The sequence below is a fragment of the Pogona vitticeps genome, chromosome 3 (genome assembly GCF_051106095.1).
Source record: "Pogona vitticeps strain Pit_001003342236 chromosome 3, PviZW2.1, whole genome shotgun sequence".
In the NCBI taxonomy this organism is placed as follows: domain Eukaryota; kingdom Metazoa; phylum Chordata; class Lepidosauria; order Squamata; family Agamidae; genus Pogona; species Pogona vitticeps.
The window spans coordinates 198,243,813-198,264,879 of NC_135785.1; the positions used below are offsets into that span (position 1 = coordinate 198,243,813).

The following is a 21,067-nucleotide window of genomic DNA, read 5'->3' on the forward strand; positions in this document are numbered from 1 at the left end:
CGAGTCCTTTTATGGGAAGAAAGGCAGCTTATAAATGAGACTTAATAAACAAATAAACTGAAAGCAATGCATATGGTTCTCCACCTCATCCTCAGAGCAACCCCTTGAGGAAGGCCAGACTTAGGCCTAAGACATTCAGTGGAGCCAATACCTCAGCTATATCCCAGCCCTGCACTCTATTGCTCTACAGTGGATCTCTCAACCATCACTACAATAAAAATTGTGTTTTGAATGCTACAAAGAATTAAAAGATCATTACCTAGTGCTCAAAAGTTATTCTGAGTATGCAACAGACATATATTACTGGGAACCACCAAAAGGACCCTTTTTCTAGTTATCACTTACTGTACCTGAATGAAAGGCTAGATTACATCAGAACCTGGGTAGACTCATACAGGAAAATGGCCACCACCCATCTTTCACAGTGCCTTTCAATGCTTTTTACTCAATAGTGGATAAAATTCTACTGATGTTCCCAGAGGGATCAAGAAAGTGGTTGAAGTGAAATGAGGCTAACTGACAAGATGCTAGGTTTCTGTGGGTGATGCGCCTGATGATATATCTGACTGTATACTGAGCATGCACCTCAGCAATTAGCTACGATTAGCTATGGCAACTTATGCGATCCTTCAACAAATGTCAACAGGATTTCAGCCCCCAAATTCTGGTTTCTGAGAGACTTTGGCAGCTAGATTTGGACAGTTTGATCTCAAAGGGAGCAAAGTATGTTTGGTGAAATACTGGAAAAATCAGGCTAACCACCCGATAGGCAAAGCTGATCACCTGCAACCTCCAATCTCATCAGTTAATCTTGAAAAGAGTGACATTTTTTTTAAAAAAAAACTTGAGTGTGTTTTGAGAAGGAATGAATACTTTCAAGGGATTATGTACAAACCAAGTCATTGAAGTAAAGAAGTAATCATCTGAACTATTTTGCCTCCTCTTCAAAATAAATAGATAAATCTGCCTTTCACACAAATGGGTCAGGACTGTTCACCTTAAAAGACTGCCTAATATTTACACTCTTAAAATAAACATTAAGCTAGCATATGTATGCAGGAGGATGAAAGTCAGGTTTGTATAATATTGAACAGCAAAGCATTTGCACTTGGATCAGCAGGCAAATCTATGAGAATAATAACGTTAGAACTGCAGAGCTGGAAGGGACCCTATGGATCATCAAGTCCAGCCCGTCAAGGAGGCATAGTGAAGAAATCAACTCTCAACCTCTGACTCCACAGCCAGAGACCTCAGCCACTGAGCTATCCAGCAGAATCCAGAATTGTTGACCTTCTACGTTTTGATGGTGGTTCCCCACCCCCACCCCCAATTGGGCTGTCTGCAGGCTAAATACCTGGCACAGATGAAGCATGTTCTGCAGCAATATACTTCATTGCCAATTTCTCTGAATGTATATCCTTTCATTACACTATTTTGGTAATGCACTATATTAGAATTGAATGAAATGTTAATAATGTTTTTCTATTTAAATTTAAATACAGTATTGATGTTATATTTTAATATTTACAAATGTTTTTAAAGTTACAATAAATATATCTCCTGGACAGCTGCTGGGTAGCTTGTTTGCCATAAGTATTACATTACAATTTTTCCCTGTCATGTATACAAAAACCTGTCTATCTAGAGAGATGATGCCCAGACTAGCAAAAAAACTCTGGGGATTTGGATGAGAAAAGAGGGCTGGTACATAAAGCCTATGTGTTTTATGTGAATACCAAATGGGCATTCCAAACCAGTCAATTAGTGAGATCAATTCTGGAAAGTAGGAATGAAAGGCTACAATCCTACCCACCCTTATAAGCAACTTGGAACTCAGACTGTATCTCTGAATAAACAACATGCCTGGGTTTGAGCTACAATTGGTTCAGTTGGTTTGAGGTTAAATGCCAAGAAGATTCTGTGGCTCTAAAAACAAGAACTTTGTTATACACTCCTCTTCTAAATCATTGGTTGTGTTACTAAAAACTTGGCAATAGTATTATGCATCTTATAAGCACTGGAAAGAATACAACACAGGCCAGATTTAAAAGAAGAGATTCATCTCTGTCTTTTAATACTATGCAACGCTGGACGCACCTAAAGTACAAAGATAATTATGATGTCCAGGTCAAAAAATATTGCCTCAATTTCATTTACACTTACAAAAGTTCTTAATTAAAACATAAAGCAAGCATTTCCTTTTCCATTTTGTTTCAAAATAACTTCAGCGCTTAAATCAGGGGTGAGAATCAGGCAGCCCTATGGGTACATGTAGCTCCCCAAGTCCATTAATGCTCGCCCCAGAGGCCTTCCTCATTTCTTGTCAAAAATGTCTCCAGAAACTTCTGGGCATCTGGAATGTAAGATGACACAGGAGACCTGACAGAGCTTCCATTTGTAGCATAATCTTTCCACCCAGTAAAAATGGAGCCGTTCCCCCCCCCAAAAAAGGGGGGAGGGGACAACAATTGTTTGGCAAGTATTGGCAACCGGGGATTCAGGGGAAAATAGGCAACGGGAGGTTTTAGAATGGCATGTCAAGAAACATCCAAAGCATTACAAATCTAGAAGGATTACTACTGTGTCTGTACTAGCAATTTTTTTTTACATTCTGCTGGAACATCATCTTATGGTACTATGTCAATAACAGAGAGCATTCTACAGGTTCCAGGACAGAAAATACATTTTTACATACATAGCTAGTGGTCACTAGTGAACTAGTGATTCCCTATAGAAGCATGAAGCACATTATGGGACTGTGAAATCAGCAAATTGTAATACAAAGTCAGAAAGCCCAACAACAACTACCCTGCTTCCCCGAAAATAAGACTGAAAATAAGCCCCAGTTAAGTGAAACCCTACCCTCCACCATTGTGTGGCAACCAGAAGATGATGACATGACTGTATTTGAATAAATGTAGATTGCTGTACATGAAAAAAAAATATAAAACATCCCCTGAAAATAAGTCCTAATATGTTTTTAGAAGAAAAATTAATATAAGGCCCTGTCTTATTTTCGGAGAAACGCGGTACATTTTAGCACTTATCATCCTCTATTCTCTCTTTCATCACAAATAAATTCTCTAACCATCTGAACTTTACAAATAATCATGCCAGTGTGAATAAGGCAGGAGACCCATCTACTAATTTACCACTGAATGCACCAAACCACACTTGAGTATATGTGAACTACTAAAAAAGACATGCAACACCCAACTTCATGAGGAGGAAAATAATAAATGCACATGACATTTTACATAAGATGCTACTTACCAGTACAGGTAATAGGCCAAAGCCAGAGCAATCAACGTAGCACAAACTCCAACTAACAAACATATTCCTGATTGGTTTGCCAGCATCTTTCCAGTTTGCTTTTGTTTTTAACCAAAGAAATCAGTGGGGCAAACACAGTGGGAAAACCAGGAAGATGTCAGCCCCTTCTTGCAGAACAGATCAGACTTGAGTCTTGACAAGAAGGAAGGATTACGATGACAAAAGCGCACAGCAGTAAATCTGGAAATATCGCTGTTACGGAAAGCTGTCTCCTCAGAAACAAAAGAAGAGCTACTATTTTCCTATTGTCATGACAATGTCTTTGTTAAACCATCCAAGTTTTCAAATTGGCATTAATATGAGAAACGAACAGATACAAGGCGTATGTGAATAAAATAGTAAATACCTTGCAATAAACAGAATTGTCAGTGTCGGCATACTGAGTCTTTGCCTTAATCCAATAATCGTCTTATGGCAAATCACCATGGTACACTTCGCAAGAATATATTGCATTATATGATGGGGAAGGATGGCAGAAGGTAAGAAAGGGAGCATGTGCTCCAGACTTTTTATTTTAAAAACAATACTTCTGCTATTTCAAAAGTTCTGCTGCTTTATTTTGAACATGTGCACTTATTTCAGTGCAACAGAATAATGTAACAATTATACCATTATACTTTAAAATATTTTTACAAAAACACAGAATATAACTGGGGCTGTGCATCAAGAAAGAAAAACAATAACTTTTTAAAACTGTTAAGCTGGCTGTGATGCTGTTTTGCAAAACAGATTATCACAATTCTGTTCAAATTTGCTGGCTAACCCTGAGTGCAATCAAGTACAAAAATCTAATTAAAGAATAAAATGTTAAAAAAATACTGTAAATTACAGTCGCAATGTTAGTTATTTGTCATATTATTAAACTACTTAAACGGTTAAGTTACTGTCAGATATTCAATGAATCCCAAAATGTCTTTATGTTAAGTGGAACCCTTTTGTTTTAATTGCACCATTGTAGGGAAGATGTGAGTAATACATCTAGCTGCTAGTGCTAACTAGAGTAAACCTATTGAGTTAAAGGTATTTATATGCTTTATCTTTTACCATCAGTGGGTCTATTCTAATAGGGATTACCATTGAGAGTTATTCATTTATTTATTTCGTTTACTTATATTGCATCAAAAGACCTCAAGGAAGGTTACAACACTAAACCATGTTGAACAGCTTAACACAAATGAAACAATTCAGAGGTTTAATACTCTTTAAAACTGTATGCCTTCAATCGCACAATCTTCTCAGGTCAGATCTTTAAACCCCAAAGGCTTTGGTGAAGGGCCAGGTTTTTGTTTGGTGCCTCAGGAAGGCCAATCACACTGCCCTACGGAGGACATTCTATAATCAGGATGCCAGAGCAGAGAATGCCAACTCTTCATTGTCTCCATGCAGTATACTGACTTGACATCGAAAAAGTCTCCTCCGCAAATCCCTGTGCTAAGGCACGTATATGCAGAGGCAAGGGCACCTCTAAAAACCAGGGTTCCAAGCCACTTGGGGCTTTAAATGTCATCACCAGCATTTTGAATTTGGACCAAAATATACAGTATTGGCAAATAATGCAATTTAGGCCTTTGTTCCCCACAAAATTAGAAACTGTGCACACATTTATCCAGAGCTTTGAAGGGATCCTTTATATTTCTTTTTTTACTACATATTGGCTACAGGGGTTGTGATGGTTGCAGGTAGTACCCTTTTCTGCGCATTTCCAAGCATTTCATACACTTCATGTAGGAGCTCCTATGCTCTGCCTTACTATAACTATAATTATATTTTAAAACAGTGTTTTGCATTACACGTCATTATTCTAGTCTGCAATGCATTCATTCATTCAGTCACTCACTCACTCACTCACTCGTTCAATGTGTATACCACTCATCTGGCTACCAAGGCCACTTTTGTTGGTTCACAGCAAAATAAACCCACAGTAACGCATTAAATAATAACCACAAAAGCACTGTAACAATGTAGAAAATCAAATAAACCTATCAATCAATTGAACAACAACAACAAAAGATAGCATAAATACAATTAATAAAAACAAGATGGTGGAATTGATAATTTAAGAGCTAAAGTAATCTCTGTACTCTGTTAATGTAATATCTTGAAATGTCTGTCTAAATAGCGATGTTTTCAGAAGGGTTTTTTTTTTTTGAAGATACGCAAATTCCAGACAGGAGTTTGTTCCAAAGATGGGGGGCAACCACGGAGAAGACCCAGTTCCTGGTCTTCTTTTCCCAGTTCTCTCTCGAGGTCAATGACCTCAACTGTCCAGGCTGGGATGAACAAGTAGATTGGGCAGATCTCACTGGAAGAAGGTGCTATTATCTACCAAGTAGTAAAACTCAAGGAGCTCAATGAAAAGTATTTCTGAGTAGACAAATATAGGATTGGGCTGCTGATTTTACTTTATTTTTTAAAATCTATCAGTAGTATCTATGGGTTCCAGAATAAAAGTTTGTTTTGGATCCATCTACACAATGCCATCCATACACACCGCTGTAATTAAATTCTAGATTTAGATGAACACCTTTATAACAACTAACAGCCTATTCTTTTTCATCTCTTTCTCTTCATTTCTTAAGTGTTATTTTTGTGCCGTATTTCTAAGTTTATAATGTTCCTAATTTATAATGTGTACTGTACGTTCGTTCTTTTATATTATGTTGGTGTTATTTTATTTTTGTTGACTATTGTTTTATTTTTTGTTGTGAGCCACCCAGAGTGGCCTCAGTAGCCAGATGGGTAGTATATAAATTAAATAATAAATAATTATAAATAAATAAATAATCTCAATCTCAATCTCTCTCTCTCTCTCTTGGTACAACAGAGAAGCAGACATGCCACAATTTATGAACATGCAATCCGAGTATGAAACAGAATGGGAAAGAGATCTAAGGATTCATACTTCATTTGAGCAGTATTTGATTGATCAATATTCACTTGCAAGTGAGAAGAACACCCTATATGTGTCATCAAGCTGATCTTCTTAAGAGGCAAGAGGATAACATTCTCAGTATTGCCACACATATCTTTTCCAATATCCCTTTATGCACAATTCAATGCACACAAAAGCATTTTGCATACAAAAATATGTTTCAGCCAACTGGATTGTTTTGAGAACTGAGACAACAATGAAGTTCCTATTTGTAAGAGGCTATTTTCATTACAGAAACTGTCAATTATTTTTTGTGGATGGTATTCTGCTGTCTCTGTTTCCTCATCTCAATACTGTAACACCTTTTATAGATTTTGTCTTCAGAATAAGGGAAGCAGTTGATTCAGAAGGAAGAACAAGAAACTGGTAATTGCTGTGTATTTACACCTATAACAAGTTTAAAATTATATAACTGAAATTTTAACAATGATTTCATAATCCTAACCTGGTTATTATACTTCCTGGTTCTCTATGACACAGAGAAAGTAATTAAAATAAAAAGCTATTATTAGTACAGAATGGTTTCTGTACAGGCTTATTTGAAATGTCTAAAATAGCCAATATTAATTATACCTATTCTGTAGACAACTGTGTTCTTCATAGCACTTTGGTTTCCCCATATTAAGACAAGGCAGAATCCTTTACCCTTCCTGGGAAGATTTGGAAAAAAAAGTGCGCAGAACAATTAATAAAACTATGATTACACGCAAGCAAATGAATGTTCTAGTCCTGCATATTGAACCAGGAGCCCAGAAAGATGAGCTTTCTTCATTTAAGTACATGCCACATAAGACATGCAGACCAGTATGCCAACTTTGTTTCATATATTCTCAGACACCAGTGTTAATGTCAGTCCCAATATCAAGGGTTCACTCATCCCCCTGCCCTCCAAAGTGATGTATACCATTAAGTACCAGGAATAACCTTTTGCATTCAACATTGCACAAACAAACCAGTTTGTAATCTAGTAAATATAAATCTGACATCAGAAATGGCAATGTTAAAAAAGCCTACTAGGGCAATGTTTAAAGAAAAACACTAGCCTGATCAGCTGTCAATTTAAGTGCTTCCCTGAGTTTTTGCAGACAGTCAAAGGAAGTTGGGTTTTTTGGGGAGGGTCACTCCCCTTTTCCTCTGTCGGTGCTGTTCCAACCTTGGATAAAACCAAGCAAATTGGGTAACTGAGGGCATGAAGGAATGGGAGCCACCAAAGGGAACGCAGCAGCAACAAGGTATGTGTGGCTTGTTTATTTTAGAAACTCTGCCTGTCTGTGAAGTCCCCAAGCAAAGACAGGAGGCGTTTATGGGAGTGCCATCACTTCCCGCGGTACATAGGGAGACTCACACTACCCCACCACCCTTTCCCCCTAGGAAGGAACATCGAAGCACAGATACCTTGGAGTTGGAGGAAGCCATAAGGGCTAGAGGATGGAAACACCAAGGGGTAGATACTTGGGATATGGTGCTGGGAATGAGAGGGTTAAGCATGGCTACCCAGACTGACTGGGAAAAGGCGGGAGGGACTCAATGGTCAGTGGTGGAGGCAGGAATAGGGGATATAAAGGCGACCTGGGATGAGATACCGGGGGGTTGGGAGAAGATTTGAATGCAGGATGCGTGGACCAGGAAATGGGAGCAGGTTCACATCCCCCATGATGAAGCCGAAAGGAGACATCAACAAGGACTACCCCAGAGACCATCTTACTGGGGTGAGTCCGAGACGAAGGAGTGGCGAAAGAAGTTAAGAGAGGAGAAGGAGCGGATCCTAAGAGAACAGGAGGCAAAGTGGGCATGGCATCTGGAGGAGCTCCGGAAGATGGGCTTCTTCCCAGACCGTGGCTCGAGCAGAAAGGAGAGGGATCTCCCCTATGGGGCTGGCTCGGAGACGAGGAGACCCTTCCCCTTCTAACCCTTGACGAAGAGGAAGGGGAGACCCAAGAGCCCGAAAGAATGCTAGGTGGACCTTGGGACTTAAAGAATGTTAACCCGTTTGAGAACAAATCATGGACACCCTTGCGAGCTACGTTCCAGCCGCAAGAGACGTTTGAAGTTAAACATGTTGATGTTGCAATACCTGTTCCAAAGTTAATACGGTAAATACAGAACAATGGTTTGATTTCAAATCATCTCATAGTTTATTTAACAAAAAGGAGAGCCCTAAAGAAGAACCTTCACACTGTCCCTGTTCACACATTTCTGTCTACACTGGAGACTGTGCTATGGGCTGTCTTCTCCCATGCTACAGATCCATACAAAGTAAGGTTTACCCAGTTTACTCATGAGTAAGGAGTCATCACCAACAATGGCTGGGGACAGTTGCAGTGTGAGGGGAGAACACAGGGATGAAGGTTGGGAAGAGAAAAGGGTGGTTATCTTCCCCTTTTTTCCCATGCCTTTCTCCTCAGCTGGGACTCTGCTGAGGCTGTGCTGCCTTATGGGAACAGAGCCCACGGAGTCAACACAGCATCCTTTCCTGCCTTTTCTCTCAGATCTCATTCAGCAGGCTGGGGTGACTTTCCTTTTTTTGTTTGTAAGAGGCATACCAAAATGGCAATGCATCAACCTGGCATGGTTTTAGAATTTCACTGCACTGGTTAGGGAAATACTAAAAATTAAAGAAGATAATGCCACAACTGACCTAATACATCACACAGTTGTCTCCTCAGTTAATCCCACCCCCAGTGTCATTTTGGTGAAAGTACCCATCGGCAAAGGCTAAACAAAGAGCTATTTTTTGTTGTTGTTTCTTCTCTCTATACTGCCCCCCCCCGCTTTCCCCCCTTTAATATTGCCCACATACTGAGACAGATTAACATGGCTACTTCTTCAGGAACTCTGAACATGTTTCTCAAAATGAGTGCAAATTTCCCTAATCAATGAGAGAAATAGCAATACATCAGTTACAACTTTACAGAAGGAGTTGTTGTTATTGTTGTTTAGTCGTGTCCGACTCTTTGTGACCCCATGGACCAGAGCACGCCAGGCCCTCCTGTCTTCCACTGCCTCCTGGAGTTGGGTCAAATTCATGTTGGTCGCTTCAATGACACTGTCGAACCCATCTCGTCCTCTGCTGTCCCCTTCTCCTCCTGCCTTCACACTTTCCCAACATCAGGGTCTTTTCCAGGGAGTCTTCTCTTCTCATGAGATGGCCAAATTATTGGAGCCTCAGCTTCAGGATCTGTCCTTCCAGTGAGCACTCAGGGTTGATTTCCTTTAGAATTGATAGGTTTGTTCTCCTTGCAGTCCAGGGGACTCTCAAGAGCCACCTCCAACACCACAATTCAAAAGCATCAGTTCTTCGGCCTTCTTTATGGTCCAGCTCTCACTTCCATACATCACTACAGGAAAAACCATAGCTTTGACTATGCAGACTTTTCCTGGCAAGGTGATGTCTCTGCTTTTTAAGATGCTGTCTAGGTTTGTCATCACTTTCCTCCCAAAAAGCAGGTGTCTTTTAATTTTAGGGCTGCTGTCACCATCTGCACTGATCACAGAGCCCAGGAAAGTAAAGTCTGTCACTGCCTCCATATCTCCCCCTTCTATTTGCCATGAGGTAATGGGACCAGTGGCCATGATTTTAGGGTTTTTTTTATATTGAGCTTCAGACCATTTTTTGCGCTCTCCTCTTTCACCCTCATTAAGAGGTTCTTTAATTCCTCCTCACTTTCTGCCATCAGAGTGGTATCATCTGCATATCGGAGGTTGTTGAGATTTCTTCCAGCAATCTTAATTCTTGCTTGGGACTCCTCCAGTCCGACCTTTCGCATGATGTATTCTGCATATAAGTTAAATAAGCCGGGGGACAATATACAGCCTTGTCATACTCCTTTCCCAATTTTGAACCAATCAGTTATTCCATATTCAGTTCTAAATGTTGCTTCATGTCCCACATATAGATTTCTCAGGAGATAGATAAGGTGGTCAGGCACTCCCATTTGTTTAAGGACTTGCCATAGTTTGCTGTGGTCCACATAGTCAAAGGCTCTTGCATAGTCAATGAAGCAGAAGTAGATGTTTTTCTGGAACTCTCTGGCTTTCTCCATAATCCAACACATGTTAGCAGTTTGGTCTCTAGTTCCTCTGCGCCTTCGAAATCCAGCTTGTACTTCTGGGAGTTCTCGGTCCACATACTGCTGAAGCCTACCTTGTAGAATTTTGAGCATAACCTTGTTAGCGTGTGAAATGAGTGCAATGGTAGTTGGAGCATTCTTTGGCACTGTCCTTCTTTGGGATTGGGATGTAGACTGATCTTTTCCAATCCTCTGGCCACCGTTGAGTTTTCCAAACTTGCTTGCATATTGAGTGTAGCACCTTAACAGCGTCAAGCAAAAGGCAGCTATAGGCAGTGACTGAACAACATGAAGGACCTCATCTATAGTCATATACCCAAGAAGAAGGAAATTCTCTAGTTATGTAGGTCTTGCTTTCAAAGAAAAAAACATTCTGCCTGCCAGGGGCACTCCTAGCAAAACAAAGTTGAACATGATTTACAAAAAGTTATCTTCTAACCTACAAATCAGCAACCGCATTCTGAAGTAGATTATACTAACTGGAATTAAACTGAATGCACTATCCATTAAGAACCAGAAGAACAGAGTGCAACTGCAGAACTAGGGAGTGAATGAACAAGTTGTCAGTCTGTGCAAAAGAAGAATGAACAAGTCAAGGCCTGAAAAGGACATTTTTCAGTGCAGTTGGGATATCTTCCGAATTTGATATTTAATTTAATACCATATAAGGCTTTGAGTCTCACCCCCCCCCCCTTTTTTTACCCAGGGTCACATTCTTATGCTTTTCCTGTTCCAAGGCGGGGATTTCACATAGCTTTATGAATGAGCAATCACATTTCAATACAAAAGCTGTGCTTTGCCCCAGGTGACCAATAACAAAATGAAAGCAATCTGATTTATCACTGGTGGAGCTGACAAACTATCTACCTTAGAATAAAGAAACTAATTGAACCTCTCAAGACAGCTCCTCTCTTAATGACATGCTAACTCTATCTTCATTTCTGCCCTCAGTTTCAGGCCAGAAACAGACACCAGAGAGAGCTTATGACTAGAAGAAGAAAAATTTTAAACTCATGTAAGCATCTGTCACAGCAAGAGCTTATTTCATCTAAGGGACTATGCAAACCATCTTACTTTGTTTGGTTGTTGCTATTCAGCCTGGGATTGATCGGAAGTCAGATTTTATGGAGCCAAGGACACTTTGGACTATTAATGTGCTCTCCGCTGTAATTCTGGATATTTCTGACTCCTGTTTCTATCCTCAAAACAGGCATTTCTGGGATTGTAGGGATACATTTTGTCCAAATATTTATATTTCCATGCCCTATTACACTTTCCTCTTCAACATAACTTAGTGGAGTGTACTCATAGAAAAATGTCTTTTCCAGACTTAACAGTTTCTACAGTGTACAGAGGGGGCAGGATTTTTTCCTTTCTTTCAGATGCTTAAGCTATGTAATTATTTCAGATGTCTAGTTATCATAATACAATATTAATATAACAAAAATTGGATTCATATGCAACTGGGCTGGTGGCAGCATATTTCCCCAATTCCCTCATTATAGCAGCTGTGCCAATCCTTTAAAAACACAATTTAAAAAGTATGGAGGATCATGTCAAATGGGGTGGGCTGTTGTGCTAGGTAGGGGGATCCTTGAAACCAGAAAAGGCATCTTGTGTAAGACCTTTCCATTTCTGGAAGACAAAACCTGAATCCAACTCAGCTGTGTTTTGTTTTATTCTATTTCGTAGCTCTGTGATTCTTCCTCCAACAGATAACACTTTTTCTTCAAAACTGAAAAATGCTTCTTTTTCCTTCAACTGACCAGTACTCCATTCCACACTCTACTCATTTCGACACTTCACAATTCACTAAGACGGAGAATGTAACAAAGAACATTTATATCATGCTAATACACCTTAAGTTCTTTTAAAAAATCAAGATTCAAATATATACTCCAACTCAGCTGAACTCCAATTTTATCACTACGCAGGAAATCTCAGTATTTTGCCCCGAGTATCCATGTACTAGTTCTGGTGTAGAAAAAGTGATTTATCCCTTTGTGTTGTATCTAAAAATAGAAGCCATTTATCTTAGATTCAACTTTCATTTAGGCAGCCTTTTGACCACACCAAGAGTTGTTAACAAATTCAAGTTGTTATAAATTCCTTGCAGCAGGGGACTGTGCTGCACTTACAGTCCTTGCTCTTCAAAAGCAACAACAGAAAAGATCATAAATGCGAGATTAATTCACAGATTCAAGCCTGAACACCGACTGCAGTTTCCTGAACAGCAGTTCCTTTTTATAGAGTAGTTAGGGAAATGACTTAGAATAAATAGGTATGTCTAAGCCAAGAAAATGTTCAAAGCAGAGAACAAGGATTAAGCCTACCAGGAAAAAAAAAACCTCATATGTTAATAGTCTCCATGACTGAGTTTCAGTTTCCCACAGCAATTGCAAAATTTTACTGCAAGAACAGCTTTTGTAATTTTAACATGTTATCCTTCAGTACAGAATCCCATTTATATTTCAAAACAAATGTGGACTTTTAGCTTGGAAAGTAACATTTTTGGACAATAACACCGTGAATCCCCAAGACATGTTGACTAGGAGATTCTGGAAGTTATTTTTCCATGTTCTGGCCGTGATCTATGGATGTGATCAGCAGAAAAGCCAGGAACTAATGAACAAACACTAGAGAACAGAATCATTTGTGAAGTGTATTTTTCAAGTCCCTTAAGATGGCCACTACCAAAATACAGGAGATGCCAATCTGCTTCTCATCTCCAGTTTTCTCGACTTTTGTCAGTCTTGGAAAATCACACAGGTAGGCAAGCTAACTAGAGTTTACTTTTACCTTGCCTTCTGTTTCTCGACTGCTCTGTCAATATGTTTTAAAATGCACCAATGAAATAATGAATTATCAACGTTGAAAAAAAACAACCAAAAGCAAATAAGAACTGTGCTTCCCAGAAGATACACAGAAAAACTTTTGAGGTTGCACACTGATTTATTTTAATTCAAAGACTATAAAAGTGTTAATTTACGAGTTCAGGTTTATGGCAAAAAACACACACACTTCTTTGATTTACTTAGTAGGACAGATTTGTTATGGCTATGTTCCAGAATAATTTTATCACCCATAAACCATGTTTTATTGCCATTTTAATGGCTAGAATACTGTTGGAAAACTGCACATGTGACAGTAATCAGACAATCAGATTGTGCCCTCTGGCAGTCTTTATCATAATACTACATATGCACTGCTTGTGAGATGAGTCAGGCAGCCGACAATTTTATTGTACCTTTCTAAAAGGTGCAAGCTACCTGTGCATTTAGTACAACTTTCTTCCAATGGGATTCTGCACTAAGTACTTACAGTGGTGCTCCGCATGACGATGATAATCCGTTCCGTTAAAATCGCTGTACAGCAAAATCGTCGTCATGTAAAAACAGTTTCCCCATTGGAATGCATTGAAAACTAGCTAATGCATTCCAATGGGGAAATTACCTCATTGTCCAGCAAAGATTCTCCATAGGGCAGCCATTTTACGAGCGCCGATCAGATGTTTTTAGTCGCTGTCTTCCGAAGCAGGGGTCCGGAAAACAGCGGGAGGCCATTTTGTGAAACTGACAATCAGCTGTGAAGATCGTTGTTTTGCGATTAAATGGTCCACGAAGCACGGACCAAGTTGTCACCAAGCGGAATCCCCCCACTGAAATGCCTGTTTTGCAAATCTCTATAGCGATTGCATAAAGGCATCGTCATGCGGTTTCATCATTCTGCGGGGTCGTCGTCATGCGGGGCACCACTGTATTGGGAATTAATCCCATGTGCATGTCCTTTGCAGGTTATTTTATAAAGTACACTGCCCCTTAGATGGGTTCTCAAACACAAAAGGAGCTTAACTGTTGGTGGAGGAACCATGGAGTTAGTTCTGCCGACAGGAGGGTGGGGTGGAAGGTTTGAAGCTCCCCAACTCAGTGATCGTTCCCTATTCATCCATGTAGTACCAACTCTCTTGGAATCTGTACCACTTCTTTACAATCCTTGACTATGCACACCAGATAAAAATTTTGTAACAAATTTCTGAACATGACTATTTTAACTGTATTGAAGTAGGGCTTATTTGAGATACCATGAAAACAAACTCAATTTTTATATAAAATGTGCTGCAAATATCAGCTGAACTGTCAGATGGTGCAGTATTAATCCTCATGGGCCATCTGGTTCTGGAAATGTTTTGCCTATCCAATTGTCAGAAAGAAAACACGTGTCTTTGCCAAACACCTAACAAGTTAAGAGTGGAGCAAAGTAAATTTTAAAAGAATCGTTCTTTCCCCTCTGACTTCCCAGTCTAGAATGCTGCAAATAGGACTATCTATAGCTGGTATCTCTGGGATTAAGACTTTCTGGCATCAAGATTCATTCATGTTTTAAATTAGCCAGTGCAGCGACCTCCATGTGTAGCAAGACTACTTCAGTCTCCAGAAATTATTCAGGGCCAAAAACATTAATAAATCAGTTACACTGAACATCCTTTGAACAGAAAACTATTTGAAGATCTGAATATACTTCACAGTGGAACTTCAGAATACAAATGGAAAAGCTGCCCGACTTCAGACAATGGCATCTGAGGATTTAGGAAGGCTTTCCCGCTCTCAGGTTGGCAGATATAGGACTACAACTCCCATCATTCCCACCCATAAACTGTGCTGGCTTGAATAATGGGGACCCCATTTATTCAACAGGCATCACGCTCAAATGCAGTTAAACCAACGGCCATGATCTTTTCCCTGATCATATGAATTGTGTGCAGATACACCAGTATTAAACATTCTTCCACTGCTTTCTAGTCAGGACAGTGGAAGGAATTTTCAGCCTCCCCTCCCCCTGTATGGAGTTTACAACTGCAAGCACAAGACCAGAGGACAGCGAATGTTCTGAGTTAATTAACCTACGTTTGTGTAGCTTCAGATTAACATGCATCAACAGATCCTTACCACAATATTTATTTTTAAAAGAGTCCTCCAGAGACATACTTGGGATGTGTTTTCTCTGTGTTAATTAGGGGAAAGGTCACATGGGAGAAAGATAATATTTCTAAGGTTACGGCACAACTATCTTCCTTTGAAACCTACACACACACACATCTTCATTACAACACACGCACACACCTATCTTCATTACAACCATTCTCAACAACTGCTAAAAATGTTGCTCATAAAAAGCAACAGAGTATACAGGTACTTCTATTGAGCTTCTACAGTCCTCCTACAGTTTCTGTTTCAACAGATTTTATTTTTATTTACTTATCATCAACAAAAAAGCATTTTATAGTCAGTAATTCCTATTATCTTGGAACCATTACTAGATCTTCTCATGTGTTCACAGCCCCCGTTGGAAAAGAACCATCACCACCAGCAACCTCCAACTCCAAGCAGATGTAAGTGGAGAGGGGAAAAAAACTGGTGTTCTTTCCTTTGGGGGAAGAGCCACAGCAACCACTTCTCTACCTGAGCAAAGAATAAGTACAACACACATGGTCTGCAAAAAGGAAGAAAAATATACGCACAGAAGCCTTGGCCACTACATGAAAATGAAATGTTCCCACCTTGAGAATGTTTCAGAATTTCTCATGCCTTTCCAACCATTTTGAAAGCGATTAAACCATTTTGAAAAGGGATTAATTCTAATACTTCCCCCTATAGTTGGTGGAGAGCAAATACTGACACAGCTCAAGTGTGGGAGAGAGGGTGGTTACCTGCTTGCCCACTCTTGCCCCAAGTCTGCCCCCAACTAGATGCGCTGCCCAGTCCACCACACCACCAACTAAACAGGCACCAGCTGCTTATGCTCCAAACCTCTTCACCACCTGACCATCCTCTTTCTTCACCTCCTTATTCTGCCCTCCTCCCGCTTCTCCTTTTTGCTGTCTGTGCACCACTCTCTCCTCTCTTCGTACCCACTCCCTTGTCCGCTCAGTGGGTTAGTGGCACCAGACACAGCACGAGGAAGCACTTGAGTCATGTGACGTTCCTCCACGATTATTCACTGGAGCCATACAGATTGCAGGAGTAATGACACTTCTTTACTGGGAAAATAATTAACTGCATGTGTTTGAAACAAATTGTTTGTGAGCTCTAAGAACTACAAATTGTGCACAGAATGGTTTCAGAAAGAGAAAACCTGTCATGAGTAAAGGAGTAAAGAGAATCTTGATGCTTTTTTTCAATATTTGATAAATATATAACTGCATGTATTTTTACAACTATCTTTTCTGTGATACAGATATTTGGCATCAATTTTTAACCTCTTTATACAATTTGTATGTTCCTCTAGATATATTTAAAACTAAATTAGTCAGATATGACACATTTTATTTAAACTGGGAAATAACATCCAAAGGTTAAATTAGTGATACGCTATTGTCTGATTACTTAAGGATGTTCCATGTTAGTCACCTCTTGGGAGGCACCGTGGTCATTACAAATAGGTTCAAAGAAAATGCAAGCCCTGTAATTTATATGCGTTTGGGAATAAAATAGGAACAAATTTAGTAAAGAGAATCTCCTGAGACATGAGAGCATTTCGTCAAAGTTTCCATTAATCTTAAGACTACGATAAAATAAACATTTTATTTTGTGTTGGTCTTTAAAGCTTCTATTCCTGCCCTCCCACATAGAAGTGCACACTATTTATGTGTAGTATTAACAGCTACAAAGGCATGCAAGGGACCCAACAACAAAATAACACCAATGGCAAACAATATGCATACAAAGCCACTTCCTATGAAGCAACATAACAATATTTCTTACCAGACTTTGTGTGGAGCAGCCCTAAGGTTTTGATCATAATAAGCCTGCATGTAGCAGAAGAAAACACGAATCTCAAACTTGACAACTCCCAGATGTCTTGGGCTCCACTAGTAGCACTCATGATGTTGAAAAGGACGGTGGGGAGTTCTAACATTAGAATCATGCAGCTGAGTTACTTTTGTGTTAACAGGTAGACAAAGAAATGCATCTCATCTTCCAAAAACAACTTTTTCAAAGTCATGCTTTAACACGAGTTTCAAAATACTGTAATGCTTTTGGGACATAGGTGCACCTGTTTGCTTGTCCCCCTCTTGATGCAAAAGTAATGTTTTAATGGCAACACATTATTTCAAAGCTCTGAAAATTGACAGTTGCAAATGGAAAACACCTTGGATTTGAAAGAAGTCACGTCCATGAGTTAAGTCCATGACACCTATTTTAGCAACAAAAAACAATAGTTCAGCTAACCTTTCAATAAGTCATTCTACCACCGGTTTGCTGACATTAAACAGGGAAAGTGTTTTTGTTACCTAATAATATGAAAAGGTGCTATAATTTTTCCAGAGCATCTAACAAGATTTGCCTTTCTATCTTTTTCAACTGTGCTTGGCAATTAACAAAATTGGCAATCCAAATAAAGTAATGATTCCACTTGTTCCAGCTCCTATCCCCCACCCTGACACCATGAAACATGCAGAATAAGGTACTGAAAATTCATTAAAAAAGAAAGGAAGGAAATTTTACTTTATAAGACTACTGGGCTACTCCCAGCAGGGTCAGGAGTTAAGTACAAAAAAGTAATTTTTAAAACCTTTGCTTCAAAGCCTTGCTTAGCTCTACAGTGAAAACTGATTTCCAACTCTGCTCTCTCTGCATCCCTGCCCTCCAGCTTCTAAAGACCATACCATTCTTCTGAAAAATGCTGCAGTTCATATTCTTGCAAGACTTTGGGAAGAGAGCTCCACAGCTGTGAGGCTGTCACAAATCAATTTTTAGAAAAAGCACTTCCTTACATATAATGGAAGGCTACAAATACACTCCTGCTTAATGTTGAAAACAGTTGTGCAACACAGTGGCAGAGGCATACCCACAAGAAAGTAAGCTCCTTTTGAAGCATTGCATCACATGTTTATAGCAGTGGAATATGAGGGGCAGGAGTAAATGGACTTCTATGTCATTACAGAAATAAAAAAATACGGAGCTGGAACCTGGGAAGGTACTGTGAGTGTCACCTCTGGAAATAAAGAAATCTACAATTAAAGTGTGCCTGGCAGGTGGTCATTCAAATTGTTTCAAAAACTCCAAGGGAAAGCCCACTACTTTCCAGAGAAGTCTGTCCCTTTACTGAACAGCAAACCAACACTTCTGATCAGATTTTCCCTTCTTTGTGCACAACCCCTTCTCTGGCATTTCTCTTTGATTCTTCAAATATGATCTTAACACCTTTAATTACAGTATGTGGTACTACGTATCCAACAACAACACTCTGTGCAGCTACCTATTCTAACTACATATCCTACACAGGCCCTTCTTTGAAACACATGAATGTACTCTGGGCAGAGGTGTAGACATTCAATTAAAGGTGGGCAAACTGCATTCAAATCCTTACTTGTATTAAATGACAACACCACATAATGAAAAATGAACCCTCTAAACTAGAGTTTGCAGATTAATAGCCCAGTTTAAGAACTGCTAAGCTTCAGTGGTCTCTCCTTAAATCAGTAAATAAACTATCCCAAAGCAGTATTCCTCATACTTATTTACTAATGAGAAACAATTGATCATTTAATCCAATGTGCTTATTCTTAAAACGGAGATTTTACAGGTGCTACCTATTAATCTATGCCTGATAACAATGGGGAAAATAATATCTGAAACCACTTTTCTCTCAATATCTTCTATGCAATGTCTGATCCCCAAAACTTCCTCAGATGAAGCATTATTCACCCATCATAACTAGATTGCAGGAGATTAATTCAGTGATTAGAATCACTTTAAAAAGTCAGGAAATAAGAAACTGGAGGATAACTCACAGGGCTTTGACACTCTGCTCACCCATATCCAGCTGAATGCTGTGGCTTTAAGAATAATATTATACAGTACTCTGTTATTCTTATAAAGTAGGCCTAATGTGGTTCAGAAGAGATTTACTCTAGTGTTGTACTAGCCTCTATCTGCTGTGATCTCTCATCCACTGTGTTGAAAGCTATACAGCAGCCGCCCTCTATCAGCCGTCTATACCATCCAAAAGCCTGCTGTGTGAAGATCCCCAGCCTCCTCGAGCATGTTTTGAAAAGCACACCAGCGATTGGGCTGTATAGGGGAGGTGGGACTACACCCCTTCTGGTTCTATTTATAACAGCTATTCTGCCAATGTAAAGTCATCCCATCTGACCAAAACAGCTGATTTAAGAGGTAGAAGCATCACCATGTATTTTTTTTTAATCTCTGTGAAACGGTCGGCTCTGGTTTACTGAACAACTGTAACAGATGACAAGGACATCACTATAGTTCTGAAAACAATATTATTTGATCCAAAAACATATATCATTTGGCACCGGAGACCAAAATCAGTTCACTAAAACTAACCAGGATATGTCTGAGTGTATAATAATTTCAGCTGTTCTCCATACTGGAAATAAGATGGTAGTTCTTCCAGTCTAACATCTCTTATCCCATTCATCCCAGGTTTCAACATAAGTTGCCCAACCAATTTTGTAAAAAAAGAATCCTTATTGTCTCTCTCACTTATAAATACCTCTTAAGATGGTGATTGCCATTGGCACTTTCTACATATATTTGTACTATGTTTGTTTGTTTTTAAATCTACTCATAAACTTTAAATCAATGCACATTTTTAGTCTTTTAAAATAAAATTCCAATTTGTGCAATCAGTTATAGCCTGAAATATAATAAAGCTCTGCCTTGTGTGATGCAACAGTTGGATTGCAACCAGTGAAAACAAGCTAGTTATGAAAGGTTCTCACCAAGGAAGCTGCAGTTACATTACTCATTGCCTGGAGTGGTGCTTGGAATTCAAACAAACTGGCATGTCTACCATCCATGGAAATAAAAAGTACAAGAAAAACACAGAAAGAGCCCTGCTCTTTATCCACTCCAGGAATAGCCTTTTAAAAATCATACAGATTGGTGGTCATCACTACCTCCTGTTATCCTAATTTCTGTAATTCAACTATCCTCAAAGGGGGGAAAAACTTCCTTTGGTTTGCCCTAAGGGTATCAAACATGCAGCCCAGGGTCCATTTGCGGCCCGCAAGATGATAGTTTGTGGGCCCCGCCTTGCCTGCCCACCCTGAAGCACCCACACGTCCTCTGCTGTCAAGAATAAAAAAAAGCCTCGCCTTGCTCGCCGGCTCTCCTCCAAGACAGCGCCTCTTGCACCCTCCATCCGGAACTGCAACCTGCCAGCCAGCCCGCCTGTCTGCCGGCTGGCAGGCTGTAGTTCCGGATGGAGGTTGCAAGAGGCGCTGTCTTGGGGGAGAGCTGGCAAGCAAGGCACGCTGCTGGCCTTTCCCCCCTAGTGCCCGAGCTGCTGCCGAGCGATGCCTGAGAGCAGAGCTTGCTCCCAGCCAGTCCTCGAAGAGCGTCTCCAAGCCACCAACAGCAGCTGCTGTGGCCGCCTCCTCTTCCAGGGAAGCGGCTCTCTGGCTCTCTTTCTCTCTCGGCACCCCCAACACCAGCCCGGCCAGCGGCCGCCTCAACACCCAGAGGTGCTTCCTCCTCCTCCTCTTCATCCTGCTTCAGCCGTTTCGGCTCTGGAGGCTGCCTGGGCTTGCCTTGCAAAGTTTGCTCCTCTGTTGTGGTGGGGGTAGCGGCTGCTGCTGAGTGTGTCTTTTTTTGAGGGGGGCCCTCAGAGGAAGGTTGCCGGACCTCTGTGTGTGTGTGCGTGCGTGCGTGCGTGCGCGCGCGCGCGCGCATCTGTGGGGGCCCCACTCCGTTAAGTTGAATTT

The 21,067-nt window shown here is 40.2% G+C and overlaps 1 protein-coding gene and 1 long non-coding RNA gene across 4 annotated transcripts in view; one reads left to right on the forward strand and one right to left on the reverse strand.

The window, feature by feature from the left end:
* The window catches only part of AGPAT3 (1-acylglycerol-3-phosphate O-acyltransferase 3), a 113,248-nt gene that overhangs the window by 51,704 nt on the left and 40,477 nt on the right, over nucleotides 1–21,067 (reverse strand). The window contains exon 1 of one of the 3 annotated variants that reach the window (XM_072994193.2): nucleotides 3,274–3,468. The exons of the other annotated variants lie outside the window; for them this stretch is intronic. The gene's annotated coding sequence lies outside the window, so the exon portion shown is untranslated. Of the gene's footprint in view, nucleotides 1–3,273; nucleotides 3,469–21,067 lie in introns of those variants that run through there. 3 annotated transcript variants of the gene reach the window in all.
* Nucleotides 3,740–6,301, forward strand: LOC144588197 (uncharacterized). The gene is made up of 2 exons (XR_013543606.1): nucleotides 3,740–3,812; nucleotides 6,158–6,301. It is a non-coding gene; the product is annotated as an uncharacterized LOC144588197 (long non-coding RNA).